Source organism: Ischnura elegans, chromosome 6 (assembly GCF_921293095.1).
Source record: "Ischnura elegans chromosome 6, ioIscEleg1.1, whole genome shotgun sequence".
In the NCBI taxonomy this organism is placed as follows: Eukaryota; Metazoa; Arthropoda; class Insecta; order Odonata; family Coenagrionidae; genus Ischnura; species Ischnura elegans.
The window spans coordinates 99,461,177-99,478,327 of NC_060251.1; the positions used below are offsets into that span (position 1 = coordinate 99,461,177).

Consider the following 17,151-nt stretch of genomic DNA (forward strand, 5'->3'; position numbering starts at 1 on the left):
GCATAAATCGATACCTCCACTGCAAAAACGCTCAACAATCGCCCACCGAATCAAATCCGCTCATCTAGTACTACTAGGTCTACCAGATGGGCGGATTCGATTCGGTGGGCGATTGTTGAGAGTTTTTGCAGTGGAAGCATCGAAATGTACGAGATACCGAATGGGTCGCTTGCGTCATCCAAAACCCCAAAAAGGAAGCAGAAAAGGGAGGAACAGGACATGTTGAAATGTGGCTCCGGTGGACCCTGGACCTTCCGACACAACCGGACGGACAGCAACGAACCCCTTCCGACAACAATGCAGACTCGCGGTGCGGCGGAAGGAGGCTGCAGACAATCAGATCGAAACCGCAACAATGCAAGCGAGGAGGAATCCATTGTCACGGAAACGAGTAAAAAAAAAGAACAGAAGACGCGTGAGAGAAACTGCAGCAGGCTAGGATGGTGGCTTGATGATGCTGGAAAGTTAAGTTTCCTCGACAAGGCATTCTTTCCGAACGTTTGGAGAGAGTTTGAGAAACGATTGAAAGAAAGGCACCATATCTTCTTCAAAAATGAGACGAAAAGACGAAATGGGAAGGCTAGTGAAGCTTTATTTACTGTGTTTTTTTCACATCAAAACTTATTTAACAAATATCTTATGTAACAAGAAAACAATACTTTATTTGGATTGTGTAAAAAAATTACGACAATAATATGAATGAACTTTATCCTTGCTAATTAAATTGAAGTCAGCTGGAACGCCTTGCAGTGAATATTCAAATCTCACAAACGATTCTCTAACTACGTGTTGTTTAATGGAATCAACTGCGGTGGTTTTCTTCAGAAAGGTCTAGATTGTCATTTTCGCCTCTTTTTCACAAATTAAAATGTCAGCATAACTTCAAATTAAGTGGTCCTGCCACTGGTTCAAAATTGCACGACTTTTCATGAATGAAACCTAATATAATCACGGTAATTAATTGGAGAAGTTCCACAGGAACTCTTAGGAAAGTATTAAAATGGAATAGGTACTGCATTACCATGCATTTTTAAATAAATGAATAGCAATTCATCCACGGAAGGATTCAGAGGACCGAAATTGCAAAAAAATAATCTACTTAGGTAATATCAACACCGAAATTCAAAAAATGTATGCCACTATATGCAATTAAACTGTATGCAATTTTGAGTTCCTTCCTCTAATATGGATCAATCCACAGTGTAGAATATAAAACTACAATTTTACTCATGGGTGACATAATTCACACGGATTTCATTCAGAGAAATTTTTTACAGCACAATCTATATCAGGCTTGCAGTTAATTTGAAGTATCTAAATGGAATGATGATGGAATGCCTCGTAGTAAATAATGATGAAAGTGGATCAACAAAACGCTTTACTACTCAAGTGAATAAAAGCGATAACTACTTTTTATGATTTTTCTGAAGATGGGTAGCAGACTTAACAACAAATCATTTTTTCATGATTAAATATGCATTAAGTCATTGTACTCACATGATATAAATAGGTACTTAAGTTGAAATATTCACTTTGAATCTCGTAACTACCGTTTACATGTTCTTTGGGTAGTTAGCGTTAAATAATTAATTATTCAACAAGGCAGTAAACTGTTGATAAGTATTAATATATGCAATTTCAATGGAGGAAAAGAAAAAATAAGGTGCACAACTTTACTAATCTAAAAAAAGCTACACATGGCGAAATATATAAGAAAACAGTCTGTTGTACACTGTTAAAATATGGTCACACTGCGTTTGAATTAAGCGGCAATTTTTTCAGAATGGTTCAATATATTTGTGTCCTTTTCGCCAATTTTTCGCACATCATAAAGGGAACCACATAAATGGATATGTTATGGACATTGATTTACAACAAAATTATCTGTGAACACATTATCTGTCGCTCTGCATCAGGGCTATTTTTAAGCGAATTATACTCGAGTGAGACCAATATCATAGATTCAGGTTTTCTTGTGCAGGTTTATTCTGCACGATTAAAAATCGTCTGAATATTGCTAATAATTGGCACCATAACATCCTGAACTCGCACGTATACCGGTCCAAAAAAAACACGGGTAATCTCCTGGCTCTAAACTGATACTTAGCACACGTGGGTTGGATTTAAAGATCGATAATTGCATCGGCTATAATATCATACGACCGGCACTTAATTTTCTCCGTGGTCTACGGGTTCTGGTCCAATTTTTTTACGCCCAATCAAATTTGGGGCAGCCACCTTTCAACTGCCTTGACCAGTTCAGAATTTTGGGGCGAAAGCCGGTCCAGTGCACTCTTTGATTCTGACTGGTTCACCAGATAATTTCCATGAGGAACTGAATGTTTGCAATCGAAGGAAAGTGTTGGCAGCAGGTCGTGATATATTAAGCAACCACTTTTCGAATTTTCACAGGCACCTTCTCGACTTTTGGCAGCCTGTATGGAAAATTGGAGAAATGAGACCGATTTTTGGCAATCAGGCCACACTATTCTACGCTTGAAACATTTGACTCATATTTATAAAACTTTGAGGATAACTTTGCGGAATTTGATTTGGATCTTTTACTATTTGAAATTTGGTATTTACTTGTCGAGTAATCAGTATCAGTTAAGTTCAAGGAAATCACCCTTGTTTTTCTGGACCGGTGTACGTGCGATTACAAGATGATATGGTGCTAGTTATTATTGATATCTAGCCTATTTTGAAAATATTTTTGATTGTCCCCATTGAGGCCCATACGGGAAAACCTGAATGTATAATGTTTGTCCCAATCAGATATTATTTGTTTAAAAATAGCGCTGATCCAGATCGTTTTGACATGCGTGGCATAGTGGGCAGAGTATTAAGTTTTAAGGTGGAAATTTTCTCTTTAGATCAGGGTCCACGATCCTTCAGTCCCTTCGTTTTTGTGGTCCTCCACAGAAATGGTCTCCAGTGGAGTAATGCCGGGAATACAACTTTCTCGCACAGAAAAGTGAACCGCTGAAAAGTAAACTTCCCTCCTACAGCGCACTTAAGAATTGATGAACATTCTTAAGGCCTGGTTACACGACACATTAACATGTACGAGTTAATGTCTGTTTGCATGAATGATTTTTGTGGACCGGAACGATACATGTACAAATGCATGAACCAAATTAGAACAGGTTCTATTTTCTCTGAATGCATTCGCACAAGTTGGGTGGTTACACGGTGCATTTTGGCATTTATTCTCGCGCTCATACATTTAGACATTAAACGGTACGCGTTAATGTACCGTGTAAAGAGGCCTTTAGTTCTAATAATGAACAAGCTCGAGCTTAAGTTATCAATTACTAATAATTAATTATTTGAAGTACTCATTTTACGCTATAAATCTAAAGCTACAATGATACATCTAATTTAAAGAAAACAAAAATGAAATATTTTCTGTCCACATTATATATTAAGTAATAATTCCTCTTAAATAAATTAAGAACAAAGAGAAACTTTACCTCTACCATTTTCATCATGCAATGAATAGCGAGTTTATGTTTTATACACATGAAATAGAAGGGCTCTTCATTAGGAACCTTTGAACAGTTTGTGGGATGGGGTATCTATCATCCGAGCCGTGCTTTCCTCTTCCAGAGCGTAAGCTATTTACAAGTTTTTTTTTATCAGAAGAATCTGCCAGGCACCAAAACGATCACTACCATATGATTTTCCGCGTTTTTTTATGTCACCAGAAAACTTTCTTCGTCGCCGCCAGGCATGGAGAAAGCAAGAGTGAAAACTGACAATGGGATGCCTGAGGCGACGAGAACACTGCCGCGAATTCCTAAGATGAAGAAGAACCGACTTCCTCAGGCGATCCTGATTGCTAATTCTCGACCCGATGAAGAGCTTTTCCTTTGCCTCGCATGCTTACCATGACCAGGGCCTTTCACTGCCTTCACACGAGGCGAGAATTCTTGACGATTAATCGTGGACCCTAGTCCGAAGAGAAATTGCCCATCTTCAAACAGAGGCTATTGTTCCAATCATGGCGGAGCTAGGCACAATCCGCTAGAATGAGCATTTTTAACTCTAATAATCTACATCACACCTAAAGGCCTGTTTACACGATACATTAACACGTACGAGTTAATGTACGTTTGCGTGAATGATTTTTGTGGACCGGAACGGAACATGTACGAATGCATGAACCAAATTAGAACAGGTTCTATTTTCTGTGCATGCATTCGCACAAGTTGGGTGGTTACACGGTGCATTTTGGCGTTCATTCTCGCGTTCATACATTTAAACATTAACCCGTACGTGTTAATGTACCGTGTAAACAGGCCTTAAGAGGTACCGTGCAAGCCACCACCAAGATGTGTGGCAAAGGGTGATTCATTCAACAGATATAAAATGTCGAAAAAATACTTGCAGTTAGTTAGTATTTACTAATATCATAAGCTATTGCCGGCCTCGGTGGCGGCGGGGTAACGTCCTCGCCTGCCAAACATGAGGTCGCGGGTTCGAGTCCCGCCAGGGTAGATTGCCCCTGTCCAGGGTATGATTGTACGTGTACGTTTAGTTGTTAGATTTGTTGAATACCCCGATGTAAAATGCCCAATATGAGCTGTATTCTGTGGTTTGAAAATAAAATATTAACTGTCTATGCAGTCTATTTTACCTAATCCGAGTCAAGCCATCCCAGCACTCTATCTATATCTCCTTAGTAACCTCATGCTCACATGAAATTTTTACCGCCTGCAAGCTGGACCTCTGTCGCAGCACCTCTGTCGAATCACGAAAATAATATTTAAGGTATAGAATAACTAAGCGACCCTTGAGGCAGTGAGGTAATAATTCAAGTAGGTGGGGTGTGAAGAACCCCAGAAAAAGGAGTAAACATCATACTTTTTTTCATACAACTAATCGCAAATAGGTACTGTTAAAGAAGGAGGAGTCAGACGATGCACGTGCAGCGACTACAAAGTGAGGATGGGGAGTTATTCTATTTTCTATTTAGAGTGTATAAAAACTTCAAGTGACGACATACAGAGACCTAATGACAAACAGACTTCTTATACAAAATTTAGAACTTTGATTTCAATAATAAATTTTTTTTCTTTTAACAGAGAAATTCATAGAATGAGCAACAGCTAACTCTACTTCCTCGAAGCACGCGTTAATACTTACCAATTAAAAAGAGTAGGAAAAAGCCATTTCGTGGACAAAATAATCTCTTCCATTTACTTTACTGTTGGATTAACATACATTATCGCTACACCGGTATGGCCGTAATAACAATGCAACATGTCTCTCTCAACAGTTAAGGATTAGGAAGGATTGATGGAAGGGAAGAAGGGTAAGGGACGGCCCCGAATGAGTTACATAGGACAAATTATAAAGGATTTAAAAGATAAGATTACGTTACTATTATGAAGAGGCTAGCGGATGAGAGAGGAATGGAGAGCTGCGTCAAACCAATCTTAGGATTGTTGACTTGCAATGATGATGGATATACCAAAATCAGCATCTGGAAATGAAAGTTTCGACAAAAGCTAGTCAAATTTTGTAAACGAACAATAGACTGCAAGAAAATCCCTGACGTAGAGGAACGAGAGACTTGCGAAAGCCTTCGAGAGGATACACGCTCATGCTTCAAACGTTTCCAACTAGTCGAAACCGAATCTCCTCCTCCAAACTGCTTCCTTTCGGCATGGCTTATTCTTTCGATCGAATCGTGCTTCACAAATTCATGGGACGCCTTTATTTCCCCCATACATATATATTCCCTTTCTCTTTCACCTCCATGTGGATTGTGTCCAGGACGCATTACGCTGCGACACTTTCACCCTTTCGGAACTCTTCGTGAGGGACACTTCGTGGGACACACGCGAGAAAACAGGCACACCACAGGACGTGACCTGCGTTTCGAAAAAATGTGAAATCGATTTCTCGAATCTGTCCCGGAGATATACTTGGGGCGTCAGTTCTATATATCATTCTGAAAGCACTTGCGGACCGTAGGACAGTGGACTGAAATCTAAAAAAAGCTGGCCAAAATCCTTATAAATGTTTTTAGTACGAAAGCTTAAACTTTGCACAGTTGTTCCCAATACTTAAGTGCATTATTACGGAGGCTTCCGCGGTTAGTTGATTGGTGATGGTTTTCCGGAAACCCAACCGTTACCCGGAAAACCATCACCACTTAAGTGCATTTTTTACGTTGCTTTTTTTAAATAAAATACATGGTATTAAAGTTGTGTAAATTTCGCAAAAATAGCACGCATTGAATTTTTTCGCAATTCGGCACATTACAATAACCTAAAAAATTTTTTTTAATTAAATAGAACAATATATTTTTAATGAAGCGCTTTTTTATACTAACTTCTTTTGCAGCAATGCAATGGACCTAAAACATCAAAAGGTTTGTGATTATTAATTTTCATCGACTTTCAATAAGTAGTTGCTGTATATGAGACCGATACGATACGCCCGACCCAGTTTTTCGTACAATTTTTGTGTTTATTTATGATTATTAAGAAAGGAATTTGTCCACTTTGTTCATTGGAATGAAGACACATTCACTCCATCTCTCATAAGGAAAAATCCTTCGCTAGTTCAAATTATTCTAAGGAAACAGCTTCAAATATAAACACGGAAAGGTACTTGGCCAAATGAACTGAAAGATATTAGAATGAAAAAACTTTGTAAATTTCACATTAATTTTATTAACACGACCAGTTTCATCGCTGCGCGACATCATCAGGTGCATATACAGGAAATGACAGTCTTAAATACCCTGGGATACATGGGGGCGGGTGCTGGACAAGAGGGGGTGGTTGAGTGAGAGTGGGGGGAAAAAAACCCAGGAATAGCGAGGAATGGCTAAGAATAATGGAGTAAACGGAGACATAATTACGTAATTAGGAAGGGTATTCCAACCGCTATGATATGTTTACGTAAAGTACTTTATAGAGTACCCCGGTCTTCTGACCTCTCAACTTGGGCTTCCCTCTCCTATTCAAAATAAGGCCTATCCCCTTACATTTTATCTTTAAATCCTACTTCTCCGCTTACTTAACAGTCTTCCCTCTGCTTTAAACATCCCTTCTCCGCTACATATTCGCTACAACCAAACCCTTTGTCTCCTAAGTATAAAATAGGCTTAATCATAACACAAATAACAAAGTATAGAGAATGCCAACAAGCTATTCAGGGAAATGTTTTATTACTTTTTGACGTAGACACCCCATTAACATTTAGCTGATAATCACCAATTATGTGTAAGACCAGAGAACGAGAGGCAATGACGAGTTAAGACTAACGTAGTGGAATACACAATCCAAGACAATTGACAAACAACGTTAAAATAGCACCTTATAATCGGAACCTGCTCGAAACTGTCAACAACCCCAATATATTTGTAGGGAAAGCTAATAGAACCACAACAAGCTAATTAGTTTCCGAGGAAGGGCGCCAGTTACTAAAAAGTCTGTGCACGATAAGGCATACGGCTGGTAAATATCAAGAAGGAAAAACGGTAAAGAAACGGAGTGACAACATGAGGTTTCTTGGAATGGCGTCCAAGGGAATGGTTTTCTTACGACCTGGTCCCACAGGAAATACAGCACTCGAACGACAACTTTCGACTTAGCATTCCATTAACTTCTTTTGGAAAGTTTACGCAAGTGATCAAAGAAAGGAAGCGAGTCATACTTTAGGCGGCCGAGAAAAAAAAATGAACCTGCATGCTGACTTGAAATTACTGACCCGATGTTGACAGAATCAGTAACCATGGAAATCCTGGAACATAACCAGCTTCCAATAGATACTTAAGTCAATGCCATTCTTCTTTAAGACGCTATATAGCCATTAAAACAATGTGATCCTCATTCAACTACGCTTATAAATGCCAACTCATATGTTACATACAGTCTGATAATACTTTGCATGGAATTAAATGTCACAAGGTTTAAAAAATGAAGAAAATACTACATCCGTGCATATTTTGTAGATTGTTTTTGTGTAATGATAGTGCAAATGTCGACTAGATAGATAACTTTCCCTAAAAAACGTGAAATTTGAAAATGCCACGCTCTAGTTTCATTGTAAATATTTGTAACGATTAAAGTTAATGTTAAATGATTGATTAAAGTTATGAACTGGTAAATACGTAGTCGGTAAGTTGAAATTAAAAAAAAAAACAGATTAATGAAGAGAGTTGAATCTATTAATAAGAATATTATGGTTGAAATTTGATTGCCTGATTCGATTTCACAGATTATATTCGACATTTTATAGATTATTTTATACAATTGAATCTACTGATTAGAATATGATTGAAGTATCATTGTTTCATCCGATTTTCTAAATTATCTGAACGTAAGTATCTACGGTCTTATATTGGCAGTGAATTTTCATATTCACCTGGCGCAGGAAATGAAAATGAATGACGAAGTATCCTACCCCAAGCTAAACGCCAAAAAGCCATGCAGTTGGCCGGACATTCAATTTTGATTTGAGTCGCCAACTTTCCGTATTTTCAACTCACGTCAGAAAAGGATTATATTACCGCCTCTTCCAACGTTTCAAAAGCTCACTTACTTCGCGTACAGTCTCATCCTCTCGGAATTTGAAATGACGCCGTTATAACAGGCAGCAATTACGCAGGAATTTCACGAGCACCATATCCTATTATTACGCATCACGAACAGTAGGATAGTCGGAGAAAATTGCAGTAACACGATTTTTGCATTAAAACTCGCTAAGTGCAAGATCAGACCATTATGCCGAGCACTGACACGCAGGCGAACTTCCCTTCCCCGATTGTGACTGAACCGGTAACTGTTTTATTGGCTCCTAAGGTAAACAACAAATTGCTTCCACAGCGTTGTTAACTTTCCTCTGTCCGACGCATAAGATAAAGACGAAAGACTAAAACACGACGAGACACTTCTAGGACGATCGCTGACGCGATTTTACACGCGTTTCCCATGGCAGACCTGGAGTAGTCAATAGTTTACATTCTTAACTCCGACGTAGCTAACATGAAAAATTTTCGAGTATTCACTATCAACAATCATCAATACTAAAGGCTTGTCTACAAGATAATTAGCACGTCCGAATTAATGAGTGAATGCATGAGAGATTTTGGTGTGAGGGAATGGAACGTGTACGAATGCATGAACCAAATTAGTACAGGTTCTATTTTGTGTTCATACGTTCGCACAAGTTAAGTAGTGGTTAAACGGTGCATTTTCGTGTTCATTCACGCGTTCATACATTTAGAAATGAACCCGTGCGTGTTAATGCTTCGTGTAAACAGGCCGCTATACGCGGAAAAACCATTTGCCTTTCGTAAAAAAATAGGAAGAGGACTAAAGGCTGAAGAAAGTTGCCATTGGGCTAATGATTCAATGGAAGAATATCAAGCCTTTAGGGGGCACAATATTTACCTAATTAACTCAACTACTGTTGAGCATAATTAAAAATGCCCCTTAATTAAGATTGATAGGCAGTAAAAGGCATAAGTTTGTTCTTTAAGATGGGACATTAAGTCATTGGAAGCATCCCATTACATTACTTAATTTGATGATCGTCAGCTAGAAGTTACCATACTTGGAGATTATTTATAATAATAATAACTCGTGCGGGTAAAAGTATCATGTAGATAACCAGCCCAGCAACTCTCCGCTCAGTTCTCCAATGTGCAAATCTTTTTATGCCTACATAATTTTTCTACTTTAGTCCGACATCACCTCCTCTATGTTCCTCAGCCGTGGTCTACCTCTACCTAGTCTCACCATGCAGGGATTAACGAAGATTCATTCATCGAGGTATAAAAAGTGCATGGAAAGAAAACTATCGGCAACCTTGCCTTAATCCTCCAAGCTAGAAGTAACCCAAGAAATTGCACAGATCGAATCCCTGCAATCGTACGAGTAAGAAACAAAGAAACTCAAATATAAGGAAGATTATGGTATTCAACAGCATAGGCGGATTTAGGAGGGTTACGGCACTTAGTCCCCCCATACACTTAAAAATATAGACAAGATTTTCCATACGGCTTTAAACTCACTTTTTTTTTATCATAACGTTCGTTTTGTTCTGTATATTAAGGAGCCTAAATAATTTAATTTCACATTAATAATTTTCATATTAAAATAAAGAGAATATTATGATTAGTAATTGTTGTATGTTGTTTTTAATCTCAATTATAAGAAAACCATTTGCCTGTCAGGCCCTTGTGCCCCCACCCCCCAGAAAAAATTCTGGATCCGGCCTTGACTACGTCATACACATTATTATTATTCGCATGGATTTAAATGTAAAATATCATGGGGGTGTCCTACTTTAAAACGTGTTTCACACTGAACCTGGCCCCCTGTATTGTCTACTCATCATGTTAGTAGGAGACGTACCTCCACCTTGATCAGTCATTTTGCTGAAGGATCACTCACTGCGTTTGGTAAGGTTTTAATCTTTCCACATTTTGTGTTTAAATCTTTGAGCACTTATCTAACATCTTGTCTTGGGATTACATCATAAACCACCTCCAGGTTATCATAAAAAAAACTCTCCTTCACTTCTTCTGGAACCTACCCAGTTGGGACATCCATATTAATCAATGAATGTTAAAGAATCTTGTATTCTTTATTCTTGTGCCTCCCCATAAAAAATCTGTAGCCGGCCTTGGTCAACAGGGTATTGTTTTGCTAAATGTTCTAATTCTCGATCGACTCGATAGAACTCGATGAAAGAATCTCTGTTAATGTTAAAACAAAAGTTTCCTTGGTGATGGTTAGATCTCTGCATTTTTCTTGAAGGTCAATAGTGAAGTAAAAAATAAAGCACGCATGCAGCCAGCCGGCCTTTGCAAAATTCGCTATACAATTAGCATGAGTGTGATGAAAGAAAATGCGACTTCGGGTGGCAAAATGACGCACGATGTGCGAGAACAATGCCCTCTGTTTGTTTTCAACGCAAAATGGGGGGAAAAAAACAGGAAAAACTACGACGCAATTTTATGAACCAGCCCCCGCGAGATCGTGGCAATGCATGTCACCGCCTATCCCAAAAATAAAACCCGGAGAGGATACGTGCGAATGGAATGGAAAAAGAAAAACAAAACATTTCGCTTTCCAATGAAAGCTAACAATGACCGTGGATTTTTCCTTCTTGACGGCTACTTCGCTTAAAAACGAGGCGTGTATCAGAACAGAATGACACGCGAACTTACCACACACGTGGGTCGGATGACTAAAAGGACACGTGGCACTCGGTATTCAAGGTTAAAAAAAAAACTCTTCTTTTTATCCCTCTCAAAGACACGAGGGGTTTGGGAGGTGCACGAATTTTCAGGGATTGGGTGCCTTTCGGCCTGAAACAGTTGACTAAACTAAACCCAGTAGACTATCAAAATCTTGTGAATTGGATGGATGAGGCAGATACTTTGTGGAGATCCATTATGAGATATGAAGTGAAACACTTTGCACTTTCCACATAAAAATTTTATTAAACCACAGTCTTCATGTTTCGCTGCACTGTAGCATTATCAAGACTAAACCAAGAAATTAACCATACCAATATGCATATGCATACAATGCTCACTCACAAACATTTGAGAAATTGGGGGTGGAAGGTGGGGTGGAAAGGAGGGTTGAGAAATTTTAAACTGTCGACGAAACATGTCGACTGAAGTTTAATAAAATTTTTATGTGGAAAGTTCAAAGTGTTTCACTTCATATCTCTTTATCAATTCTTCTTTGTGTTAGCATTTCCTAGTTTCTTAAAAGAAGGATTATTAACACAGATTCCATCCCTGAAATTTTCTCGGGTTTTCTTCCGCGTCAGTTGGCTTGTGGACGGCAGTTTCTAGGACTATCCAGCCAGCTTCTCTTGGTCGAAGAAAAATTCAGACATAAAACCATCACAAACGAAACTTTCGTTCTAACTTAAACACAGATTCATTAATCGAAAACCATACTAAACAATGTCTTCTGGAAAGAAAACATCGACAACAACAAATAGTGGCGCAACTAGGAATTAAGGCTGAGGGGGGGTTTTAGGTGCAAATAATACCGGGGTGTGTGGGAGTATGGAATACCCACCAGGAAAAGTGGTATGTGCGAGATTAATTAATTGCGGAATTTTAAGATAAATGGTTCAAAATGGTGAATTTTACGGCTTTCTGGGAAATATTTTATTAATCTTTACTATTATATTTTAGTGATATCAATCCAATTAAGTAAAATGGATTAAACTTAAAAATTTCTCTGACCTCTGGGAGGAAGGTTTATCCCCCAAAACCCCCTTGCTGCGCCGCTAACAATATATAATTTCAACCATAGCAACAAAATGCCTCCCTTTTGTACTACCACAATGTATTCCGGTGAAATGTAGGTGTGATATTTCAATGAGCAGGATTCAATTGCGTAAATAGGGCATCTGAGGCCAGAGCCGCCCGGCTATGATTTCATTTGTCTTGTGCGAAACAAGTCGGCCTTGCCAGAGGGTTGAGTAGGGTATCCGTTTTCCCAATCTCAAGGTCGAGTGTTCGAATCCCACGCGAGAGAAAGATGCTCGCCTTCAAACAGGCGTTCTCATGAGGTCTACAGAGTAACGGACACATCTCGGTCCATGAGCATTGATATGAAACGAATTGAATTGAAAGTGACCGACAACCTGCCGTTTGTTTGAACATCAACTATAAACGAGAGCTATATATTAACCCTTTAAGTACCAACCTATTTCCTACGCACTACGCTTAAAGTGCCGAGGCATTTTTGCTGATTTTGCAGTAGGTTAGGAAAAAAATGAGGTCTCAAAAACAACAAAAGGTATATATTCAAAAACTCTGGGAAATGTAGACTCGAAGATTTTCACGGCGTTGATCACATGATCTCTGCATTCTCTTCGGGTTTTTCACCGCGTCCGTTGGGTTTTGGCGACAACAGCTCCGCTGACATTGCAGTCAGCGTCTTCAGGTCGAAGGTACACTTTGCACTCACAATTTCAGCAGTAATTAGCCACATCCAAATGAATTCAACGCAGTAAAATAAATCATAAACAATTAGGAATGTATACTCAATGAAGTTTCAACCGCTTAGCAGTCTCTGCCATAATACCCACTAATCCGTGGTGGGAAAAGTATTGAAAACAATGAAATCAGGCTGAATTAAAATTGAATTTAGTAATTAATTACGTTTACAAATTACTCGATAAAAATAATTGCTAGCATCACAATTATTTTTGTTTGATTAATTTAATTTAACCCCTTTACGGGATGCAATTGTTGTCAATATTTTCTTTCGAATAGAGAGTATAGTAATATGCAAAACCAGCATTTTAATTATTCCTAAATTATCCCTCTGTTGCGCACGCCGCCAATGAAAGCTAACACCAGTTGCACCGATTCTCGGGCATGGAATCGGAATCGATCGCTTAAAGTCGAATCTCGATTCCATCTATTCCAGGAAAATTAATACATATAATAAACTCAAAATAAATATTTGAAAATAGACTACAAGCTTGGGGCATAAAGGCCGCCACACACTAGCGCCATTGTACACTTTACACTTAAAAATTGTTAAATTAAAAATTTACAGTTAAAAATTGTACTTAGGGCGTACCCAGGGTCATAACTAGGGGGCGGGGCAAGCCATTGTCTAGGGGGGAGGGTAAACCAAGTTGTGACATTTGAAAACTAGTTTTATTTTATTTACATATCTTTTATATATATATACAGGGTGCCCCATTTATCTTGACCACCCGAAATAACTTTTTGTCCAGATGCAAATTGAAAAATGTTACAAGCAAATGTTCATTAGCCGTCAGGGGGACATTCATCAGCACGATTGCCTTCCTTGTAGCTTTGTTATTTACAAAGATATGAACAGCGGATGTCTTTTTTAAATGGCACCCTATATTTTTTTATTCGGCAATTCATTTCCTCTCATATAACTCCTGTTAATATAGTTTAATTTTAGTTACATATCTTATATTAATACATATCATTTTTCGTGGGATTAAAGAAAATTTGTTGAATGCATTCATTTCAATTCAATACTGATTTTGCTTGAAGAATTTTGCCATTTTTGCCTCTAGGGGGGGGGGCGGCAGCTGCCCCTCGCTGGGTACGCCCATGCCAGGATCGTTCATCACTTGCTCTAAATATCCCATCCCAGGCATACTTCTGCCGTTCTTCCTTTCCGCCATACCTTGAAGGAAAATTTTCCTTACACCATCATTAAGTCTCATTATGTGTTCAATAAAATTGTTCACCTTGAAATTTTCAGCGACAATTATAGAGTATACATTTTTCAACATTTGTCTGTTTCTCAAATACATTTTCAAAATTGCTCCTTAGAATTATGAGGAAACAATTTACAACTGTTTAGAAGCAGGCAAATATTGACTGGATTATATTTAATACAGGTACTCTGACAATATCAAGATAGTAGCATAGGCAATCCATCACTAAAATTAACCGAACCAGCGGAATAAACGCGTCTTCCTTGGGGAGAGTTTCGAATTCCGAATTTAAAAACTGTATTCACAAATTTATCAGATTCTTTCTGATCTGACATACGGAAGAAATTGTTCTTGGACATTAGTACATTCAGTTCCTCACAATGCCACTCGCGTATAATTGGCTTCATCAATTTGGATTCTTAAGGCAGTAAAAATTGTATTTGAAAACTCAAAGCTCAATATTACAAGCTTCTGCAAAAAACATCATACATGCATATGTATGCTTATCCTGATGTAAAAAGGAAAAAAATAATGAGGGACGTTGATGATAATCGTATCAGCATTAGGAGATATATGGAAATTAATGTATCTTAAACAATTGAAGCGCAGTTTAAATACCTATATTAACCCCTAATAATATATCGAAAATTTAATTAATATATGTTTCCAAACGGCTTCGAAGAGCCCTGAGTAAAGGATTTGCACAGTAGATTATAAACGTAAGCTAATCAGTGGCTTACTGGCCTCGACAGCTGTGTAACAGTTACTACTTGACTCGACATTCGTAATGCTATTCGAAACACTCCAGTCGAGTACCAACTAATCGACTCGACTTTTCGAGTACTCTTACATCCACAGTAATTCATGACCCCATGCCTGAGCAGATATTTAAGAAGAGAGGCTTGCCTGGATGCTAACCGAGATTTTTAATGTAAGTCAATGAGCCGGCCTCGATGTCAACAGGGTTAAGTCCTTGCCTGCCTAACAAGAAGTCGCGGGTTCGGATCCCGCCTGGGTAGGTTTTCCCTATCCAAGATACGGTTGTTCGTGTAAGTGCAATTGTTACATTTGTTGAATACCCGGTAATTAAATAGCCGATATGAGCTGCATCCGGTGGTTTGAGAATATTGAAAAAAATCACATGACATGACAGTATATTCACATTCACAGAAGCAATTCACATAGGACATAAAATTGAATGAATATGCCCTTAGCACGGAAGATGCCTGCCATTTAAAAAATCCCTTACTAAAGATCCCACAAAAGACACAGGCAAAAGTTTCCATGCCTAAACATTATACGACCTTTAGGAACATTTGTAAAATAAATTCTTTCTGGAGGACTTAATTACCAACCATAAAAACAATATCTCCTGTAAAAAATACTGACATCAACAAAACCTTTCAACTATATAACAAAAGGCCCCTCAAGTGAACTATCTTAAATGATAAGCGTTCAGGAAGAAAGCCAGCCAACGCATTTCACGGGAATGCTTCTCTGATGTTTCTGATATTATTTACGTAAAATCGGAAGTTTGTTATTATTTACGTAGAAAAATTACTATATATGAGTCTTAATATCACCGATGATGCAGATGAACAGGTAAAAGTAAAACAGTATCTAGAAATCAAAACATTAGGACACAGATACAGAGCAGTTGAGAGGGAAGATTGACCGTAAACTCACCTTGAATAACAGGTGCTCCAAAATATCTTCTGGGCGAATATACGAAGCAGAGGACGTGAAAGCACTGCAGTGAATTGGATCCAACAGTCATTAAATCCGTGGTCAAATCCAGAGGGATAAACACTTTCACCGGAGCAAAAACAATGCACAAAAACAAAGAAGGAAAACACAGGCGTAGGTGAACAAATTTATAGGACTTGTTTCCTGCACTGGGAGGAAAGAAGAATGGACGGCGGTCACAGAGCACGTATTATTTTCGGGGGTATCTGGTGGGCACCACAGATGGCTATTTAGAGGGAGGGAGGATTCTGCAGTGGAGGCAATTCTGGTCGGGGAAGCCACTTACAACATAGCCGTCCCGGAATGAATGGAAGCGGGAAGATGTTTTTCGAAGCCGCAAGCACCCGACGACAGGTGCTGAGGTCGGCCACGATAGTCAGGAAAACGAGTAGATGTATCCCACTGAAGCTTCGCAGTGCGAAGGAACGAAAAATCAAAGCTTCGATTCACTCATCAAAACTATCAGACAAAAGAATTCTCCCCTCAACACCTCAAAAACCTAGCACTGCCGACTTTAGTCACACACAATAAGAAACGCACAATCCGATGGTGCCGGTTGTTTTCCACAAACATCTTCGATGAGCAGACAATTGCTCGAATTGGGGAAAAATTTTCACACGAAAAATCCAAGGCGATAAAAGCCTTCAGTCCGTCAGCCTGCAGGGGAGAAAAATCACCCAAAATCGAAAAAATGGTTTCGAAACTAAACTTCGAGAGACACCGACGGATCACAACACGGTCGTAGAGAAGTTATTCCTCCCGAAATTATGTCCCCGATAGGAAGAGGACGCGATGATTTGAGAGAAAAACTTGTAAGCCTCTGAAGCACGCGAACACGGTGTCTGCCTTCCAAGAACTTTCCGACCGGTGCACCGCTACGCGACTAACAGGTAAGAAAGCAAGGTGAGGCAGAGAGGCCCCGGCTGTTAGGTAAGAAAGGCGATCTCTAGAGCACCTTTGGAAACGGGTAGCTAATTGGGGGAAGGAAAGTGGTACAAAGGCTCCGATTGGTCGACGAGTTTTTTCTTCTCTCTCTTCCCCCACCCCTCCTTGAGTCGCCGTCTTCGCTGGACACGGGCGCCATCTTGGCCTTATCCTTCTGATTTCACGCGCGCAGGTGGAGGCGGCTCCTATAGAGGGGCGGCAGGTGGCATTGGCGTCGGAACGGTGGGAAGAGAAAGCACGAAGCAGGAG

At 39.1% G+C, this 17,151-nt stretch overlaps 1 long non-coding RNA gene across 1 annotated transcript in view; it reads right to left on the reverse strand.

The window, feature by feature from the left end:
- Nucleotides 1-16,866, reverse strand: part of LOC124161248 — a 356,365-nt gene extending 339,499 nt beyond the window's left edge. Inside the window, exon 1 of the long non-coding RNA XR_006865351.1 lies at nucleotides 15,898-16,866. This is a non-coding gene — a long non-coding RNA (uncharacterized LOC124161248). The remainder of the gene's footprint in view (nucleotides 1-15,897) is intronic.
- Between the last annotated feature and the right edge of the window lie 285 nt (nucleotides 16,867-17,151).